The 19,704-nt window shown below is 41.5% G+C and overlaps 1 protein-coding gene and 1 long non-coding RNA gene across 4 annotated transcripts in view; one reads left to right on the top strand and one right to left on the bottom strand.

Moving 5' to 3' along the window:
* Positions 1–6,747, bottom strand: part of DENND4C (DENN domain containing 4C) — a 135,693-nt gene extending 128,946 nt beyond the window's left edge. For all 3 annotated transcript variants that reach the window (XM_030840586.2, XM_030840588.2, XM_060300970.1), the window contains exon 1: positions 6,346–6,747. The gene's annotated coding sequence lies outside the window, so the exon portion shown is untranslated. The remainder of the gene's footprint in view (positions 1–6,345) is intronic.
* Positions 6,735–19,704, top strand: part of LOC115844019 (uncharacterized) — a 29,874-nt gene continuing 16,904 nt past the window's right edge. Inside the window, exons 1-2 of the long non-coding RNA XR_011377539.1 lie at positions 6,735–7,004; positions 15,248–15,349. This is a non-coding gene — a long non-coding RNA (uncharacterized lncRNA). The remainder of the gene's footprint in view (positions 7,005–15,247; positions 15,350–19,704) is intronic.

The raw sequence follows: 19,704 nt of genomic DNA, 5'->3' as shown, positions 1-19,704 counted from the left end.
TATTTGTTATGGCTACCCTAGAGAAACTACAACACATGTTAATATTTTGGACGTAGTAGAATAAAAAATGTATTAAAGGTATGAAATTTAATTTTTGTTACTTCTTAGTGTGGAGCTACTAGAAAACTCAAAATTACACATGTGGCTTACATTATTTCTAGTGAAGACCACTAATCTAGCTAGTGCAATAAGGCAAGAAAAAACTAAAGGAATACTGATTGGAAATGAAGAAGCAAAATTTGGCTTTTTCTGTAGACATGATGATTATGTATTAAGAAAATCCTAAAGAATCCACATAAAAGCTACCAGAACTGAAAACTGAATGCAGTAAGATAGAATACAAGGTCAACTTTGTATTGCATTTTTATATACTATCAAGAAACAATTTTGAAAAAGAAAATTTAAAATACAGTATCACTGGGCTTCCCTGGTGGCGCAGTGGTTGAGAGTCCACCTGCCGACGCAGGGGACGAGAGTTTGTGCCCCGGTCCGTGAAGATCCCACATGCCGTGGAGTGGCTAGGCCCGTGAGCCATGGCCGCTGAGCCTGCACGTCCAGAGCCTGTGCTCCGCAACAGGAGAGGCCATAACAGTTAGAAGCCCGCGTACCGCAAAAAAAAAAAAAAAGTATCATTGACAATAGTTAGCATCAAAAAACATGAAATACTTGGGGAATCAATTGAACAAAATGTGAGCAATACCTATAAAATGAAAATTACAAAACACTGCAAAAAAAACCCTAAAGATATTTAAATAAAGAAAAGATATGCCGGGTTTCCCTGGTGGTGCAGTGGTTGAGAGTCCGCCCGCCGAGGTGGGGGACACGGGTTCGTGCCCCAGTCCGGGAAGATCCCACATGCTACGGAGCGGCTGGGCCCGTGAGCCATGGCCGCTGAGCCTGCGTGTCCGGAGCCTGTGCTCCACAGCGGGAGAGGCCACAACAGTGAGAGGCCCGCGTACCACAAAAAAAAAGAGATATGCCATGTTAAAGTATGAGAAGACTCACTATTATTAAAATGTCAATTCTCCCTTTCAGGCTTATTGTAGAAACTGACACTCTTATTCTACAATTTATAAGAAAATGCTAAGGATATAAAATAACCAAAACAATTTTGATAAAAACACAATGGTAAAGGAAATACACTACCTGATTGCAAGGCTTGCTATAAAGAAACAGTAATGAAGACAATACAGTATTGGTATAAAGACAGACATTTAGACCAACAGAACAGAGAGAGACCAGAAACCAACCCACGGTTAATAAATAAATTAATTAATTAATTAAAAGGAATCACATCTCACATAACCTCCAACCCAGTAAGGGGGACTAATATGAAGAAAGGAAGAGACAGAGGGAGGGAAGGAAGGGAAGGAAGAAAAATTAAACTCTACAGAATAAAATAACAAGATGCTATGATAACACCTGATCTCGCTAACTAGACAGTGTGATCAGGAAAGACCTCTCAGAAAAGTAACAGGTAAATGGAAGAGTACATGTAAAGGCTCTAAGGGAAGGAATCTAAAAGTAGGCCAGTGTGACAGGTGCACAGTAGGCAAGGAGAAAATAAGACTACAGAGATAGGGCTTTTCAACCAGAGGAAAATGTCTATATAGTTCTCTATTCTATCAACTTTTTTCCATCCCTACCACTGCTGTTCTCAATTCTCATCTAGATGCCTACAAGACCTCCTAGCTGATGAACCTGCAGCCTCACTCAAGCTGGTCTCCCAAATCCATCCTTCACAACTGAGCCAAAGATATTTAACAGCTTAAAATTATTAAATGGCTCCCTGTTCCCTGCAATGTATAGTCTTAATTTCCTTCCTGACTTTTAAGATCCTTCATGACACAGCCCCTACTTACCCCTCCAGCTTATGCCCCACTTCCCTCCAAAACTACCTGTGGCCCCACACTAAGTTACTTGCATCTTAATAAAACCCACCACATGCTTTCATTACTTTGTGCCTTTTCACATCTTTGAGTTTTAAATCAAATGCCTCCTCTGTAAAGCACCTCTAATACACACCAAACACACTTAGGTATTTCTCTCTGCTCCTATAGCATCATTTGCTCTATTCTAGATTTGTCATGATGTGGTAGTTATGATGCTTACCTACAAGACTATGATGTTTATCCTACTAGACTTTAATATACAGACTGTATGTTATTCATCTTTTTATCCCTAGCAGATAGCACAGTACCTATTTAACAAAGACTTTTTTGCATAATTAAAAAATAGAGACTCCTAACATTTATGCTTTTAGGATCTAAGCATCCCTAAAGTAAGCATACACAATGACAAACTAGATTCAAGGAATCCTTTAAAATATTTCAAAGATTTAAAAAATCCTATAAAATGACTCTTCCATAAGTCAAATAATTAAAAATCTAGATTTTTAAATATTAAATTTGGTTGAAATGTGGTCCTCTTAGAAATATTTATGCCCCACAATATTACCATAAGAATTAAAAATTTTAGGGACTTCCCTGGTGGTCCAGTGGTTAAGACTCTGTGCTTCCAATGCAGGGGCTGCGGGTTCAATCCTGGTCAGGGAACTAAGATAGGTCGTGGCCAAAAAAACTAAATAAATAAATTATATATATATATATGAATATTACTTATTATATTGAAAAATAAAATTAATAGAATTATTACAGAAACTTGTAGCAAGTAAGAGAAAATTACAAATTTATATTTTAATCCCTATTCAGTGAATTCAAGTCACAAATGCACAGCTACAGTTTTCACCTTGCTTTCAGTTCTCAATCAAATACCATATTGTAGGAGCCCTCATGATCCACTGCAAAGGAAGTAGTTCAAAGAATGTTTACATTTTCAAAAGTTTAATTTGGCTTGGACCATCATACTAGCAAAAAGATTTCATTATAGCATTATTTTAAGATTGAAAAAGTGGAATTACTAAAATATTAAAAGACAGAATAGAGAACAAACGTATGGACACCAAGAGGGGAAAGTGGGGGGGGCGGGTGTGGGATGAATTAGGAGATTGGGATTGACATGTATACACTAGTATGTATAAAATAGATAACTAATAAGAACCTGCTGTATAAAAAATAAAATTCAAAAAAATAAAAGAGTAATGGTTAAATAAACTGTGACAGTACAACTTTGGACTACTACAAAATGATAAAATATAGCAATATGTATTACAATATTATGTTTAAAAAGACAATTGTATGAACATTAGCCACAGAATTATACGCAAGTATAGACAGGATTAGTATAGTATTATACTAATATACTATAGAGGACTTCCCTGGTGGCGCAGTGGTTAAGAATCCACCTGCCAATGCAGGGAATACAGGTTCGAGCCCTGGTCCGGGAAGATCCCACGTGCCGCCGAGCAACTAAGCCCGTGCGCCACAACTACTGAGCCTGCGCTCCAGAGCCCGCGAATCGCAACTACTGAGCCCACGTGCCACAACTACTGAAGCCCGCGCGCCGAGAGCCCGTGCTCCGCAACAAGAGAAGCCACCGCAAGGAGAAGCCTGCACACCACAACGAAGAGCAGCCCCCGCTCGCTGCAACTAGAGACAGCCCAGGCGCAGCAACGAAGACCCAACGCAGCCAAAAAAATAATAAAAATAATAAAGAAAACCTTACTTAATATATATATATATAATAGAAGTATAACAGAACTAGACTACAGAAAATTGTAAATGTAAGCAGGGAGAATTCATTTCTTTCTTTTGAATTTCTCTTAATCATGTTATATTCTTTTCCACTAAAAAGTTAGTTTTCAAATAGTACATGAAGAGAATTGTATTACATTTACTTGCTTATATGTAAGTATTATGTACTGACATAAATTTAAACAAAAACTTTAAGTTTAAAAACTACCTAATTTTTTCCCACAAAATACTAAGTTTTAAATTTCAAATAATAAAGTTATCTGATTTTGGAATTTCCTACAATCTGATGCTAAAGACCTACCCTTTTACACCAGCTATACTATGTAAACTCATTCCCCACGTTTTAACACTTTTAGAGTAATCTCCAATTCCCACAAGGCATCCCATCACTGCAAGTCTGTCAAACTGACAATCTTAAAAAGGAGGTACAACTTGTGGTACCAGCACAGAGAAGATAAAATTTTAATTCATGTACTATGAAAGCTTATTTGCCCTTACTAAGTTTCAGCAGATACATTATACTGGAAATACAAATTAAAACAAATTCCATTTGCAAATCAAAAAGACCAAATGAAACAACCTGCCTCTGACTCAGCAGCTTTTTTACTTTACAACCTGTACTTAAGTTGCAAGGATAAGACTGAAACCTAACTTTCAAACTGAGGAGTAAAACCAGTGCAAAATCAATATTTGTCTTGGCAGGAAACTCCAATAAAAATATGAGATGTTTTGGTCTCAACTTGAGATATAGAAAAGCAAAGGTGCCTCCTTGGGTTATTATTTATCATGCAAAATCCCTTGTCTATAGCTACAAATTAGCTTTTATTGCAGATACTTAACATGTTTCTTTATAGGCAGCGCCTCAGCCAAATAACCTTCCAAATCTGGCACCATGAATTGTTACAGCTTACACACCACTGCAGTTCCTTGTAATTTAAAACATTTGCGTTTTAAGAACAGTCTCCACACACCAACTCTACTGCCAATTTCTCCAGCTGAAAGCTCGAGTTTATACTACAAAATACTATATTTACTCTCAACGACAGAATGCGCTCATTTACAAATTACACAAGAGTAAATGACTCCAATACACAACTTAAAAATGTCTAACATCATACCTTTTCCATTATCCAAATTAACAAGTCTAAACAGCAGTACACTAAGTGAGGTACTATGACCAAAGTTAACTGCCATATCATCAGTTCAGTAAAATCAGTAATACACAAGACAGACCCCTAATCCCAATCAACTATTTAGCAAAATGGCCACAGGGGATACCAATGAGGGGAAAGTGTGGATTGAGTTTGCCATTACTAGAAAAACGAGTCAAAGCAAGTCTGTACGAGAGGCAGATTAACCTCATGAATACAAATCTAAGTTCATTTCTGAGTTCCAGTCTCACACCAAGAAGGCAGTTTATCAAATTTTTAACAGTAACACAAAGAACAGGGCAAAAAATAAAATAGAGAACTTTTTTTTTTCATGGTAACGTTGATAAAGAACAGGTATCCTTCAATGCTCAGAAATGAATTTTTCCTTTTACAACCAGTTTTTCTCTTATCACGTGTACACAGAAAATCCTACAGTTCTCTGCATTTCAGATAGCTTAATACACACGATCCCCTCAAATCAAATATTTATTGAAAACTTACCTCTTTAGCACAAACATTCTCTCCTTACTACATCCTTCGCCTTCTAAACTGAGACCGGAAGGGAAAACCTACTCCTAAGATAAATTAGAGTCTAGGGAGAACATCTTAACACGAGTTTGCACACAATTAAGCAGGTTCAGTAAATCAATTACCCAGACTACAATGCTTGACAATTTCTCTGAAGCAAAAACACACAGCTTAGGGTTCATTACTGGAGATGACTCTTTCCCTCGCATTTACACAAGTAACTTCGGTAACTGCCCTAAATTTTCCCGTGTGAAACAAACAGTTAATAGGAAGGAGGGGGAATACTATTTAAAAACTGGGTCATTTCCTATGTATTCTGATGAAGTACGATCTTCGAGAAGGAAAAGGTCTATGAAGCAGAAAAAGAAAAGGAGGGGGGAATAGATGACAGCATCCTCAATGCAGAAAAGTTACAGCTCTTTACTGGAGTCAGCAATAGGGGCTCATTAGTTGGTTTTTTGGTTTAGTCACTCGGAGTTGAATGAAACCTGCCTTCCTAAAAGTCATCGCCAACAAAGAAGCCCTGAGGATCCGCCACGGCAAGGCGGAGGAGGAAATGTCCTCAATTCACCTGAGACACCTGCCCAGGTCCCCAGTTCTCTCCCCGCCCTGGCCCCCAACCCCCTCGGGTACCCCGGTCCACGCCCCTTGCCCCCCACCCAGGCGGCAGTCTCCTCGGCGGTCCCGAAGGCCCAGACCCCTCGCGCTTCCTTCCACCGCAGTGGCTCTCCGCAGCCGGGTCGGCGGCACGGGGAGGCCCTTCCCGAGCGGCCTCTCCCCCATCACACCCCGCAGGCTCCGGGGACTCCCCGCCCCCGGAAACCGCAGAGAAACTAGGCCGAGAATGCCAGTCCAGGCCACTCTACGCCTTCTCGGCGACCCCTGCACGCCGGCCCTCGGAACCCAGCCCTCCGAGCTGCTACCTGCCCAGCGCCCACCCGGCCCGGGAGCGCGGGTCTAGATGACGGGCGGCGCAGGGTTCCTCCGCGAAAGGCCCTCCGCCGCAGACTCACCTGCCGCCCGCTCCTCCTTCAGCGCCACCCGGGCACAGCCCCTTCCTGGGGCATGAAAGCGCCGGCTTCGGGCCTGGGCGCCCTCGACAGGGAAGGGCCGGGGATTTGCTCTGGCGGCCGCCGCCGCCACCGCCGCCACCACCGCCGCTCTGCGCCTGCGCCGCCTCCCGGGCTGGGTCTCGAGGGGCGCCGCTTGCAACGAGGGGTAACAGCCGGGAGCGCGAGCTCGCGCCGGCGCCTCGGCTCACCCGAGGCCGGTAGTGCGGGCGGCGGGTTGCCTAGGAGCTGCGTGCTGCACTGCTGCCCCGACAGCTGACGGCCATGTTTCTGTTCCCTTTTTCTTTTTTTCTCCCTCTCCTTCCGCCCCTTTCCACAGAACAGCACTTTCCTTCCCCCCTCCAGCTCCCTTTCCTACTGCGGGGGCGGTGGAAAAAGGCGTGGGGGAGGGGTGGGGAAGGGAGGACGCGGGGGCGGGGCAGCGCTCGAGCCCCGCCCCCGGGGAGGGCCGAGGCTGCACGGCCACTGCTCCCCTCCCCCACGCACCCCGCCGCGACACCCTCAGGGCGCGGGGGTGCCAGTGCCGACAGCCCGTGAGCCCCGCCTCCGCGTGCGCGCGGCGGGTCCCGAGCAGAAACAGAGCCAGGGAGAAAGGACTCAAGGTACTGCTTTGCACCCCTTCCTGCGGCTCTCAGACTCGCCTGTGGTGCGGCTTTATTGCCTTGGCCTCAAGCAGGTGGCGGCTGATCTTTTCCGGTTTTTCAAAGGCGAGGAAAGGGACTCCGAGTCCCTCAAAGTCACTGAGGACAGTGCTGAGAGAGACGCAGGTCTCTGGATGAGAAGTTTCCTTCCCAGGATGGGAGTTGGAATTCCCACGTATGACAGAGGGCCTCTCAGGCAGTAGAGAGACCCGCCGACTGGGGCTTGCCTAAGTCCTTCCTGACTGCAGCGGCCCTTCAGAGTCCTTGACCAAGCTCGGTGTCGCTACCTCGGCAGAGATTTGGGGATGGGAACTCGGTACTTGGAAATTGCTCGTTTAAATAATCAGTCCTCTCAGGCCTCCTAAATAACTGTAGCCTCCTTATCCACACGGCTGCATGCATGGTCCGTTCCCTTAATGCAAACTTTATGAGATATTGTTAACTACGTTTTGAAATAATTATATATATGTAATTATATATACATGGAAAAATAACAACTAGTTATTCAGGAAGAAGCAAATGGTTTGAAACAAATTAGGAGAACTCTTTTACCTCCTGGCAAAAAAAACTGGCGAGTGACTTCACAGATTCCATGGCAGGTCAGAATTAGAATTGGCAAGATTTGTGCACTAACGATGAGTATTCACATACATAAGGATCATTTTCCTGAGAATTACTCTCTCCTTATTAAATCTGTATTTTTGCTGAAAAGTATGAGATTAAACCTCGGTCATGAGGGTCCTGTTGTCAACTTACTTCCAAAGTTTATTGCATATATGGATAGTTTAAATTTTGTAGCCAATAGCAGAAACTATTTCCCTGACCACGTTAGCAGTAAGAATTGATTCAGTAGAAAGAAACAGCAATAAAAAATGTCTTATTTAATAATAGTTTGGAGTCATTCTGAGCCTAGTGGAAACCAGTCTTTGACAGTGACCATCTGGACCGAAGTTTATAAAGGAACTAATACTTCAGAATTCAGCTTGTTCACTTCTTGTCCTTCCTTTCTCAAGGGCAAATTAATTAATAGTTTAAAATCATTTACAAGATTTTGTAATGGGTACATTTTATTAACAGTCATAGATTGAGGGGTTTTTCCCTCTTTTCACAGTTTTTTGCACCCACAGAAATGAAAAATGGAAGAAACCAGTATATCTCTTCCATTTGATTGAGAAATTTTTCTCAATTTGCAGTGTAGGATTTAAGGATGTCTTTAATTTTTTTTCACTATTTTAATTGTTCTATAGATTTACCATACATTTCCATTGCCATATTCTACCCAAAATTTCATAGAATGAACTTGTATGTTTGGGGTCTAATTTTTTGTCTAAGGTAGCTATTAAGTCTGAAAGTCCTTGAGTCAGCAGCAGCCTTTTCAACTGCACTCTTATGGACCCAGGGCTAAAATAAGTTCCTCTTAATTTTTAACACATATTTACTGTCTAAAAAGTGGGAAGGGAGCTGGAGAGCCCAACATAGCATAACATATAGCATAATTGTTTTCGTGATGGTATCACAGTTTCCATTGAGTCTGTATAGATACAAGAATGCATAAAAGAATCAGCCCACTGAAGAGGGGCATACAGACGTCAGATTGGGCATGGTCAATTTCTGCAGACTTCTGCAGATCAGCAGTGCAAAGGAGTTGAATGGAAACGTTGAAATTTTTCTTAAAATAAGCAAGATGTTTTAGGCAGACATCTTCAGTGCTGCAGCAGCCACGTTATTTTCATCTTCCTAGTTGTTGTCTTCAAAAACTCCTAAACATTGCTTTTCATAGAAATATTCAAAGAGCTTTATACTACTATGCTTTTTTTGTTATGCTCACTAGTTTTATTTTTTAGGTTCCACATATAAGTGATAACATATAGCATTTGTTACCATTATCTATTGTCAGATTTCTCTATCTGACTTAATTCACTAAGCATAATACCCTCTAAGTCCATCCACGTTCCTGCAAATGGCAAAATTTCATTCTTTTTTATGGCTGAGTAGTAGTCCACTGTGTGTGTGTGTGTGTGTGTGTGTGTGTGTATCACGTCTTTATCCATTCATCTGTTGATGGCCACTTAGGTTGCTTCCATATCCTGGCAATTGTACATAGTGCTGCTTTGAACATTGGGGTGCATGTATCTTTTGAATTAGTGTTTTTGTTTTCTTCAGATATATAACCAGTAGTGGGATTGCTGGATCATATGGTAATCCCACTTTTAGTTTGTTGAGGAACCTCCATACTGTTTTCCACAGTGGCTGCACCAATTTACATTCTCATGAACAGCCCTGTGATAGCTTATGTGTATTCACATGTCACATTTTCTTCCAAATCCCCAGTACCTAGCAGAATATCAAGTACATGATAGGCTCTCAAAAAGTACTTGATGAATGACTGAAATAAATCAGACCATGGTTCCCTCACTTTCTTCTGCTCTGTCCTTAGGCAGGTTACTTAATTTTACTCATCTTTAAAGCGTGTGGAATGATGTTCATAAATAAGCTCATTTATTAATTTATAATAAGCTATAATTATCAAAGAGACCAGTTCAGTAATCAATACTTAGCATATGTGATAGATGGCCTCTCATTCATTATAGCTTACCCTGGTAATGATCCCTGCCTCCTGGTTTATGCCCTTGCATAATCCCCTTCCACTGACTGTGGGGTGGTCTTACTGACTGGCTTTAACACGCAGAATACATCAGAAGCAATGAGATGTCTCTAACAAGATGAGGTTATAAAAAAGACTGGGGCTTCAGTCTTGGATTCTCTCTCTCACCTTCTTGGGTTGCTCACTCTGGGGGAAGCCAGCTAGCATGTCATCAGGCAGCCTTGTAAGTGATTTCAGAAGTGGATCCTCCCCAAGATGAGCTTTGAAATGACTGCAGCCACAGCCAACACTTTGATTGCAGCCTCTTGACAGACCCTGAACCAAAATCCAGCTAAACTGCTCCTGGATTCTTTACTCACAGAAACTATGAGATAATAAATGTTTCTTGTTTCCAAAATATTGGTGTAATTTGTTGCACAGTAATAGATAAATAAAACAGCACAGTAATACCTAGAAGATAGCAAGTGCTCATTAATGGTAGCCCTTCCTGGGAATTCTCTGGCGGTCCAGTGGTTAGGAACCCATGCTTTCATTGCTGAGGACCTGGGTTCAATCCCTATTCGGGGAACCAAGATCCCACAAGCCATGTGGCATGGCCAAATAAAAAAAGGTAGGTCCTCATTTATTGATTATATCTGGGTTCAGCATGTGATACTTAGCATCCTATAATGCCAAGTTAAATGACAGTGTTTACAGTTGCAGTAAGAGAAAGTATCCAGGATAAGTGGAGAGACTAACTTGCCTGATATGTTATTTGTAAACTATCTTTGCTTCAAGAGAATTATTAAAATGTATTTCATATGATGTCTAGGACTTGCTTCAGAATAATACAATGGGAGCAAGAAGGTGAGTAAGTAGGGGTTTAGGTAAAATAAAATTGGACATGTGTTGAAGCAGAATGTTTGGTACTTGAGGGTTCCTTATGTTGTTCTCTACTTTTTATGTCTTTTTGAAATTTTCCATGTTAAAAAAGTTGTTTTAAGTATTCCATGAAATTGTAAGTTTAGAGTTGAGGGGAATCTTTAGAGATTATCTAGTCTAATTAACTCATTTAATAGATGGGGAAATTAAGGCCCAGCAAAGTTTATTGACTTACCTAGAGTCTCCCAGTCTCAGTTTTGGTGATTTCATAATTGAGTATTGAGTAGAAACTACAGTTGACACTTGAACAACATGGGTTTGAACTGCGCAGGTCCACTTACACGTGCGTATTTTTCAATAAATGCATGCTACAGTACTACACCGTCTGTAGTTGGTTGAATAGTTGGATGTAGAATTGCAGATATGGAGGGCTGACTATAAAGTTATATGCAGATTTTTGACTGCATGAGGGGATTTGCACCCCTAACCCATGTGTTGTTCAGGGGTCAACTGTACTAAATTCATGGCTCTTTATTTTCCCAAACAGAATAACTTGCTCCAGATTTCCTATAATCCACACCTTGTAGACTAACAAGGTACTGGTTCCAGCCCCTCATAATCAGTTTTCAAAAACATAGCCTTTGAAGGCCTGGTGCTTCATACCTGTAGGCACTCTTAGTTATTCTTTTAGAAAGAGTTTTTAGTAAGAATGACATCAACAAACACTAGATCTGCTTTATTCATACGATATCTAAATGACTCTGTGTGTTCTGCTCTCCACAGGGAGCCCTAGCACACTCTTCTCTTTGTGCTGCACTCCAGTATCTTATCTGGCTGGGGACTCTGTCTCAACTTTATCAGAACAGGCTCATCTAGAGTCTTTCAGAGTTACTCAGCACATTCTTTATCCAGCTCTCTCCAAACACGGCTGGAGTAGGAGTGGGAAGGACTGACACAAGGCTCTTGGTCAGAGGAGAGTAAGTGTTCCCCGAGAACAATGTCCCAACAGATCATAAAGAAGAGTTTAGAGAAACTGAACTCTTAGCAGGGAGAGAGAAACAGAGAAAGATAATGGGCAGAGAGGCTGAACAGGAAGGTAGTCTATATGAATATCTGAGTCACAAAACCTGCTGCCCATGACTGGCTTTTGTGAGCTCCCGACAGTATTTCAAGTGGAGGAAATAGTCCTCCACCCTCACTCAGTCTTTCCCCACTGTTGGAAACCAGTGTCTGTGCTAACTTGAATACCACTTTAGCACCTACCAAGTCCAAATATGGCCATCTGCCCTAAATGGCACTGGTCCGTATCCATCCATCCAGACATGTTCCTAGTTTCCCAAAGGCCACAGGACTGTCGCTTATCCTGAGCTCAGCACTTACCTGTTTCCTCCAAACCCGTTTTTTTCTGGGTCTCAGTTATGATATTCCTCACATCATAGCAAGTTGTCCTGAGCACCGATCAAAAAAATAGTTATATTCTTTATTTCAAAGATTAATTTTTAAAAACATTTTATTATAGAAAACAATAAAATATAAACAAAAATAGCAGTATAATGAACTCTTCTGTATCCATCATCCAGGTTCAACTCATAGTTAATCTTGTTTCATGTGTGCCCTTCTGACTTCTTTCTTTGAGTATTTTGAAGCGAATACTCAACATCTCATTTCATCTGTAAGTATTTCAGCATGTATCTCTAAAAGATAAGGACATTTAAAAAACCATACCCACAAAGCCATTCTTGCCATTAAAAAACTTTTTTAATCAACATTTTAGTAAATACTTTGTTAATTTTTTTTAGTGACAAAGAACCTAGAAATATTGATATTGTGTCCTCTCTCACCCCTTCCCACTCCTTATGGATCTATTCCCTTGGATACAACTCCTGCCCAGAGGGTTTGAGTTTGCTGTACACCTCTTTGATTGGTGAACTAGTAACTAGAATGTTACTAGAATGTTACTGTCCCATTCCCAACTTTTTTCTAGTTTCCTCCATGCTTCAGAGAATATAAGGTAGGGATTCTTTCCTTTCAAGTTTCCCCCCCTAAAGATGGTTCATTAGTCAGTTCAAAAACTCCATAATACATAAGAATCAGAGACTGCCTGAAAATCTCAAAAGTGATACTCTATTTCCAATTTACAGTTAATCTGAGTGCAATAGGCAAAATAATGCTTGACCTGCCCTAACAAAAAAAGAATTGGGATCTGATGCTGATACCCTTTAATACCTATTCAAATTTCCCCCTAGTTTTATAGTTCCTTTCACACAGAAAAGGAGAAAATGAACTAAAGTCAATTCTAGAAGCTGTCTCTTAAAGGGATCAATAGAAAACCATTATTTCAACCCCTTTTTGTTCCAGGTTTAAGCTCTTCTTCATCCCTAAGTGATCTCATTCAACTCAATGACATTAATACTATCCATGTGTTGTTCACTCCCAAATTTACTGCTCTAGCTCTAGTTTTCCCTAAGCTATAGATTCAACCGTCAGACTACCTCCAATGTCTAAATGGCATCTCACACTTTACAGGTCAAAACACAACTCTTAGTTCCCTCCCTGTCTTGCATCTCCCCCCACAAAAAAACTATTCCTTTTTAAGCTACCTCATTTCATTACTTAATACCATCATCTCCTCTCTGACCAAATGATGTCCTCCTCAATCACCAGATTCAAAGGTGGATCAACTGAACTGAAGACATCATTTGGCAAGCTACAGGAGAAGTGGAGCAGGGGTCAGCACTGGGAGAACTGTCCGGCATGTTCAGGGCCAGCGCCAGGGAGCCACACAAGGACCAGCGTCTATACAGCATTGATTGCCTTTCAGTGGTGCACAACATGCAGTCATGTGACGTTGTCGCCTTAGCTGTGTGTTTGGTGGTTGAGTGTTGTGGTCCTTCCGTTGACAGCAGCCTGCACATAGCTGTGGTTCTTGACTAAGAGAGTGTAAGCCTGTGTCCTGAGACTTGAACCCCTAACCACATTGTCCATGTAAACAACTACCCCTTTTTACATTTTTAGGATACAGGCCAGGGTGACTTGACACCCGCAGGAACAGTGGTAGTACAGAAGGAAAAGCCTTAGCACTAACACTTGGGAGGGACTGGGCAAAGATGAAGCCACCACCTTACAGAGAAAACGTGTTAGATAAGCTGTGTTCCTGCATGAGTTACAATGCTGTTGACTATGAGTTCAATGTTAATGAATCGTTGATATTAAATATGGTGTCTTTAAGCAAAAACACACATAAAACAAGGTGATGTGTTGATTGGTTGACACAAATGTTGTGAACAGAGGCTCTCAGAAACCTAACCGTTATTTCCACTAGGAACAATGGCTCAGTGTTTGCTAATTCAGTATTCTCTGCCTACCCTATTTAAAACAGCACTCACATTATATCATCTTGCCCTGTTTTCCCCATACTGGTCACTGACATTTATTGTCTGTTTATGTGTTTACTATCTCCCCTACCAGTATGTAAACTCCATAAGTATAGGAACTTTTATTTCATAAAACTTTAATTTTATTTTATTATCCTGGTACCTAGAACAATAGTAATACTCCGTAAATATTTGATGCTGAATCATTCGGATAATTAAGCAGCCCTTTCAGGAATCCGTTCTCTCCACCAATTTTCAACCTTTATGTTTCTGGTCGTTTTTATGTCCTTAGGATTGCTGAAGCCCTAGCACAGGTAAACCCCAACTGGTCCTGCATCTCCAATCCTGCAGATATGCCTGAGCATGTCTGAAATCTCTGGGACTCTTATTATCCATATTTCTTCCTTGTGCAATCTATGTAAGAAGGTTCTTTGAGTTGGATCCAGAGCTTTCAATATGATTGTAAACAATTCTATGATAGCAATAACCATTAACTGACTAATGCCTAAAAGAGAAGAGCAAGTTACCAAATTCTGTCTTAACTGACTTGAATGACATGTTAATTCTCAACTAAATGGTTTAGTTACTGATGACTGCTGCCTTCAAGAATTATTAGAAGGAATTCCCTGGCGATCCAGTGGTTAGGACTCCATGCTTCCACTGCTGTGGGCCCAGGTTCGGTCCCTGGTGGGGGAACTAAGATCCCGCAAGCTGCGCAGTGTGGCCAAAATAATGATAGCATTTTGAGCATGTCAAAAGGAAAATTATATTGTGTTTACTTTAGTTGTAAGGTTATTTGCTATTTTAATACTCTTTTGATGTGCTAATATCTCCTAATGAAGGTCATTAATTAAGAAAGTAAAAGGAGAAGGCAAGGTTCTGCAGAAAATTTACATCTATTCCCACTACTCTCCTAAACTACAGTTCCATATTTCCTAGGACTTACTAATCATTCCACACAGATTTCTACAGTCAAATCAAACTCAGTCAAAACTGCATTCATTGGGAAAGAATAGAGCAGACAGTCTTTTGAATCCTAGTATTTTTTTTAATTGAAGTATAGTTGATTTACAGTGTTTCAGGTGTACAGCAAAGTGATTCCGTTATATATATATATATTCTTTTTCAGATTCTTTTACATTATGGGTTTTTACAAGATATTGAATATAGCTCCCTGTGCTATACAATAGGTCCTTGTTGTTTATATACTTTATGTATAGTAATGTATATAGTAATGTGTATCTGTTAATCTCAAATCCTTAATTTATCCCTCCCCCACTCACCCCCATCCCCGCCTTTGGTACCCTAAGTTTGTTTTCTATGTCTGTAAGTCTATTTCTTTCTTTCTTTCTTCTTTTTCTCAGGAAGAAAGTCTGTTTAATGACACAGCTGGGTCTGGTTACAAACATCAGAAACTGCAAAAGGAAGACAGGCAGTTACATGGACGGCTGCATGAAGATGGCAAGGTGGGACACAAGTACAATAGCCACAGCAGCAAAACATCCTTGAGGAAGATACACATGACCATGAGGCACACATGGCGGGTCCCCAGCAACATCTATCTAGATGGGTGGACAGGACCAACTGCCAGCCAGCAGCCAGGAGGGGAAGGGGAGGGAAGGCGCTGGGCACTCAGAGCTCCAGGATGAGATGTCATCACTGCCCCACTGACAGCACCCTGGATCCCCCTCCCACCGGGGCTATCTTAGCGGCAAAGGCAGAGCTGACGTTTGAAGTTCCTTGACCATGGCCGCTCCCCCAGCGCAGTCAGCCTGTCCAGGACTCCTGGCCCCCTCTCTCTGCACCTTGGCCATTTGGGGGCAAGTCAGGGAGGCACATCCTTTTGTTGCGGGTAGAGGTAGGGAGAGCCAAAGCCTTTTTGCCTGAAGTGGGAAGCAGGAATGTGGGGAGCTGGTCAGAGAGAATGAGCTGGGCTTTACTGGGAAGATGGGTCACCCCAACCCTGCCCATGCAGGCCCAGGTCCTCTCTGTGCTGATGTGGGACCCTTGTCATCTCTGCCAGAACACTGTTCTCTGCCTGGAAGCTACCAGGACCCCTCAGTGGGCAGAACCGAGGCTTCACACGTGCCTCTGGGCCCTCCGTGAGTCTATTCTGTTTTGTAAATAAGTTCCTAGTATTTTTACTTACTCCCTGGGCAAGTTATTTAATGTCTGTATTTCCTCATGCATAAAATATCCATCTTGCAGAGTCATTTAAGATTAATTATCATTTGCCACAACTATTTATCAAGCATTTACTATTGGTCAGTCACTATGCTAAGAACTTTCATTGTCTACTACTCCAGCCATACAGGTGAATTGTCATTGTGCTGTCTCATGAGATAATGTATGTAAAGCCCTGTCATAGTGACTGGCGTGTACTTGGACAGGGGTTGGCAGACTGCAGCCCTTGGGCCAAATCCAGCCTGATGCCTATTTTTATAAGTTAAGTTTTGTTGGAACACAGCCATGCCCATTTGTTTACTCTTTTCTGTGGCTGCTTTTGCACTATAATGGCAGAACTGAAGAGTTGAGACAGAGACCATATGGCCTGCAAAGAGAAAAATATTTGCTATCTGATCCTTTACAGAAAAAATTCACCAACTCTTATAGTAGGAGACCAACAAAAGTTACTAGGATGTACCTTTTTTTGGCCATGCCTCGCAGCATGCGGGATCTTAGTTCCCTGACCAGGGATCAAACCTGGGCCCCCTACAGTGGAAGCCTGGAGCCCTAACCACTGGACCACCAGGGAAGTCCCCAACTTTGATGTACTTTTTATCCAAACAGGAGGCCAGAAAAATAAAGCACACGAGCAGGGCTAGATAGTGGGTCACGAATGACTACTTCCAAGGGTGAAAAGATTTTTACCAAAAAGTAAAAATAGGGCTTCCCTGGTGGTGCAGTGGTTGAGAGTCCACCTGCCGATGCTGGGGACACAGGTTCATGCCCCGGTCCGGGAAGATCCCACATGCTGCGGAGCGGCTGGGCCCGTGAGCCATGGACGCTGAGCCTGCGCATCCGGAGCCTGTGCTCCGCAACGGCAGGGGGCCACAACAGTGAGAGGCCCGCGTACCACAAAAAAATAAATAAATAAAAATAAAACAAAGGAAGAATAACAGAAATGGATGTAAATAGAGATCCTAATTTGTGACTTCCAGCTACATTGCCTACTGCAGAGTGAGCAGCCTCTAATACAGAGTGGCAAGCAACACGTTCATAGAAGAATTAGAATTCTCTGGAGAGAGCCAGGTAGCAAGTACTCAGTGAATAGGTTAAGGATGTAGAGCAGAAATCTGTTTATCATGGAAAATCTCAGGAGGCAGAGTGGAAAGATTTGTAAAGGAAGAGCAAGAGCAGTGGTGGCTCTAGAACGTTTATAACAGAAGGAACTTAGGAGTGTCACTGGTTGAAAAAAATGTCACTTATCCATACCAAAGAATGGGTGTAACTGAAGGAGATCCTAGGAAATCTGAAGCTGTTCCCTAACATCCCATAGGCACTCTCAACCTCTCCACTATTGGGAGGTTGGGAGTGGGAAAGGGAAGCAAAAGTGTTGGCAGCACAAAAAGCCATTACAAAAAGGACTTACATTTTGAAAAGTGACTGAAGATGATGACAGGAATGATAAACATGGTGGTATCATCTGGCTTCATGATTTTCAAAAGGATTCTTATTATACACTTGCTTTAGCTTGGGTGGAAGCTCAGGTTGTAGGAGAATCAGTAGCCTGTTGAAGATGATGGTCTGATCTGTAAACTTTACAACAGATAAAGTGAACAAGCCTTACAACATTAGTCCTTTAACTATAGGTAGTCAGCAGTGTTTACCAATCAAGTCGTTTTCATTCTTTAACCTGTTGGAATTACGGCAATCAGAACATCAGATTATAGAAAGGTAATTTGAAATATTTAAGTGGTTAAAAAGAAAAGAGAAAGTGAAACCATACTGTCAGAAGTTCTTAATCTTGCTTTTTGGTATGCTCTTGCTGTTTTTTCTTTTTTTATAAAATAGCACCATCTTTTAAAATGCTTTTTTTAATTTCAGAAAAGTCATGTAAAAGGATAGATAATGATTTCTGGAAAGTGTAAAAAATAAACAAGGAACCATCTGCAGTGTTGTTTCAGGGGAGTTCTGACTCATTAATATGTACTCTAATCTGTACTAGGTTTCTTTTTATCATTCAGGGTTTACAAGCTTTTTTTTTACTGTGCATTTTGCCAGTCATGGCATCTCCAGAATTTTTAGGCAGAGTTCAAACTTGTTTCATATTGATAGAGTCAATATCTTAGGGTAACGCTTCTGAAGATGCCATCCTATTTGGGGGCAAAACTCAGAAGCATTTTTAACTTTACCTATTTAGATTAAGTTCAATGACAGCTTAGTTTCTTTTTCACTTTGATCCTAATATTCTTCAGCTCTTTAATTTTTTAAACATATGAAAGTTATTTTAGAGCTGGACTTATAGACTGGTTTGCTCAGAAGGCACCTAAATCACAGCACTATTAGTAATGTTGCTCTGGTGTGCTGAAAATAAGGTTTTTGAGCCGAAATGTTAGAAAAGGGGTTTACTTATAGAGAAAGGCCCACAATTATGTATATAATTCAGCCAGAAAACCTGTCTAAATTACCATTCATATTAAGTAAAGAAAAGGCAAAGGGCTAGTAATTTTTCACTCATTCAGTAAGTATTTATTGAGTATCTACTGTATGCCTGCACTGTTCTGGGCACTGAGGATACAGCAAGACAAAACTCACAAAAATTCCTGCATATTCTAGTGGGAGAAGATAGACAATAAACAAGGTATATAGGAAAATAAATAATATGGTAGAGGGTGGTAAATGTTAGAAGAAAAATTATGCTGGAAAGGGGAAAGGGGGCTGTTGCGGATAGGGTATTTACAATTGTTAACAGGGATGCCAGTGAGCTTTGAACACTCTAATATAAAAGGCTCTGGGGGGGTGGGGCTTCCCCGGTGGCACAGTGGTTAAGAATCCGCCTGCCAATTCAGGGGACATGGGTTCAAGCCCTGGTCCGGGAAGATCCCATGTGCCTCAGAGCAACTAAGCCTGTGCGCCACAAGTACTGAGCCCGCATGCCACAACTACTGAAGCCCGCGTGCCACAACTACTGAAGACCGCGCGCCTAGAGCCTGTGCTCCGCAACAAGAGAAGCCACTGCAATGAGAAGCCTGCGTACCACAAAGGAGCATAACCCCTGCTCGCTGCAACTAGAGAAAGCCCGTGCACAGCAACGAAGACCCAACGCATCCATAAATAAATAATTTTTTTTAAAAAAAGTAAAATGCTTTGGGGCTTATAAGACACTTAGCTGGAAGCTTGAAGAGGGTTCCAAGAGACAGGAATTGGAACTGGTGGTAACTTGCCCAATTTTCTGATTACTTAAGACCTTATGCATAGGCAGAACCTTATTTCATCCCCAGCCTCCCCTATCTTCTTCACCTCCACTACCACTTCTCCCTGCCACTTGCTTTTAATTTACCCAATTAAAGTGAAAGGGGGGGAAACAAGTGTTAGAACTATTTTTGCTTACATTTTGAGCCTGATGCATTTTTTAAAAAATATAAATTCTGATGAGTTCTAGAAATGGAAGCCATATAAGAGCTAAATTCCCATAGCTTTTGCTATTGCAGGTAAACTGATCACTGAATCCACCCTAGAATTTCTTTCCATTTGAGATATAGCACAGAGTCCTAGAAGGAAATGAGTCAAGAGTTTTGAGTTTTGGGTACCAGGCATGCCACTACCTACCTAGGCAACCGGAATCAGGTCCTCAGCTGAGAAACTCTAAAGCGCCGTG

The sequence above is a fragment of the Globicephala melas genome, chromosome 6 (genome assembly GCF_963455315.2).
Source record: "Globicephala melas chromosome 6, mGloMel1.2, whole genome shotgun sequence".
In the NCBI taxonomy this organism is placed as follows: Eukaryota; Metazoa; Chordata; class Mammalia; order Artiodactyla; family Delphinidae; genus Globicephala; species Globicephala melas.
Note: the sequence above shows the minus strand (reverse complement) of the source record. Positions and strands in the feature narration are given on the sequence as shown.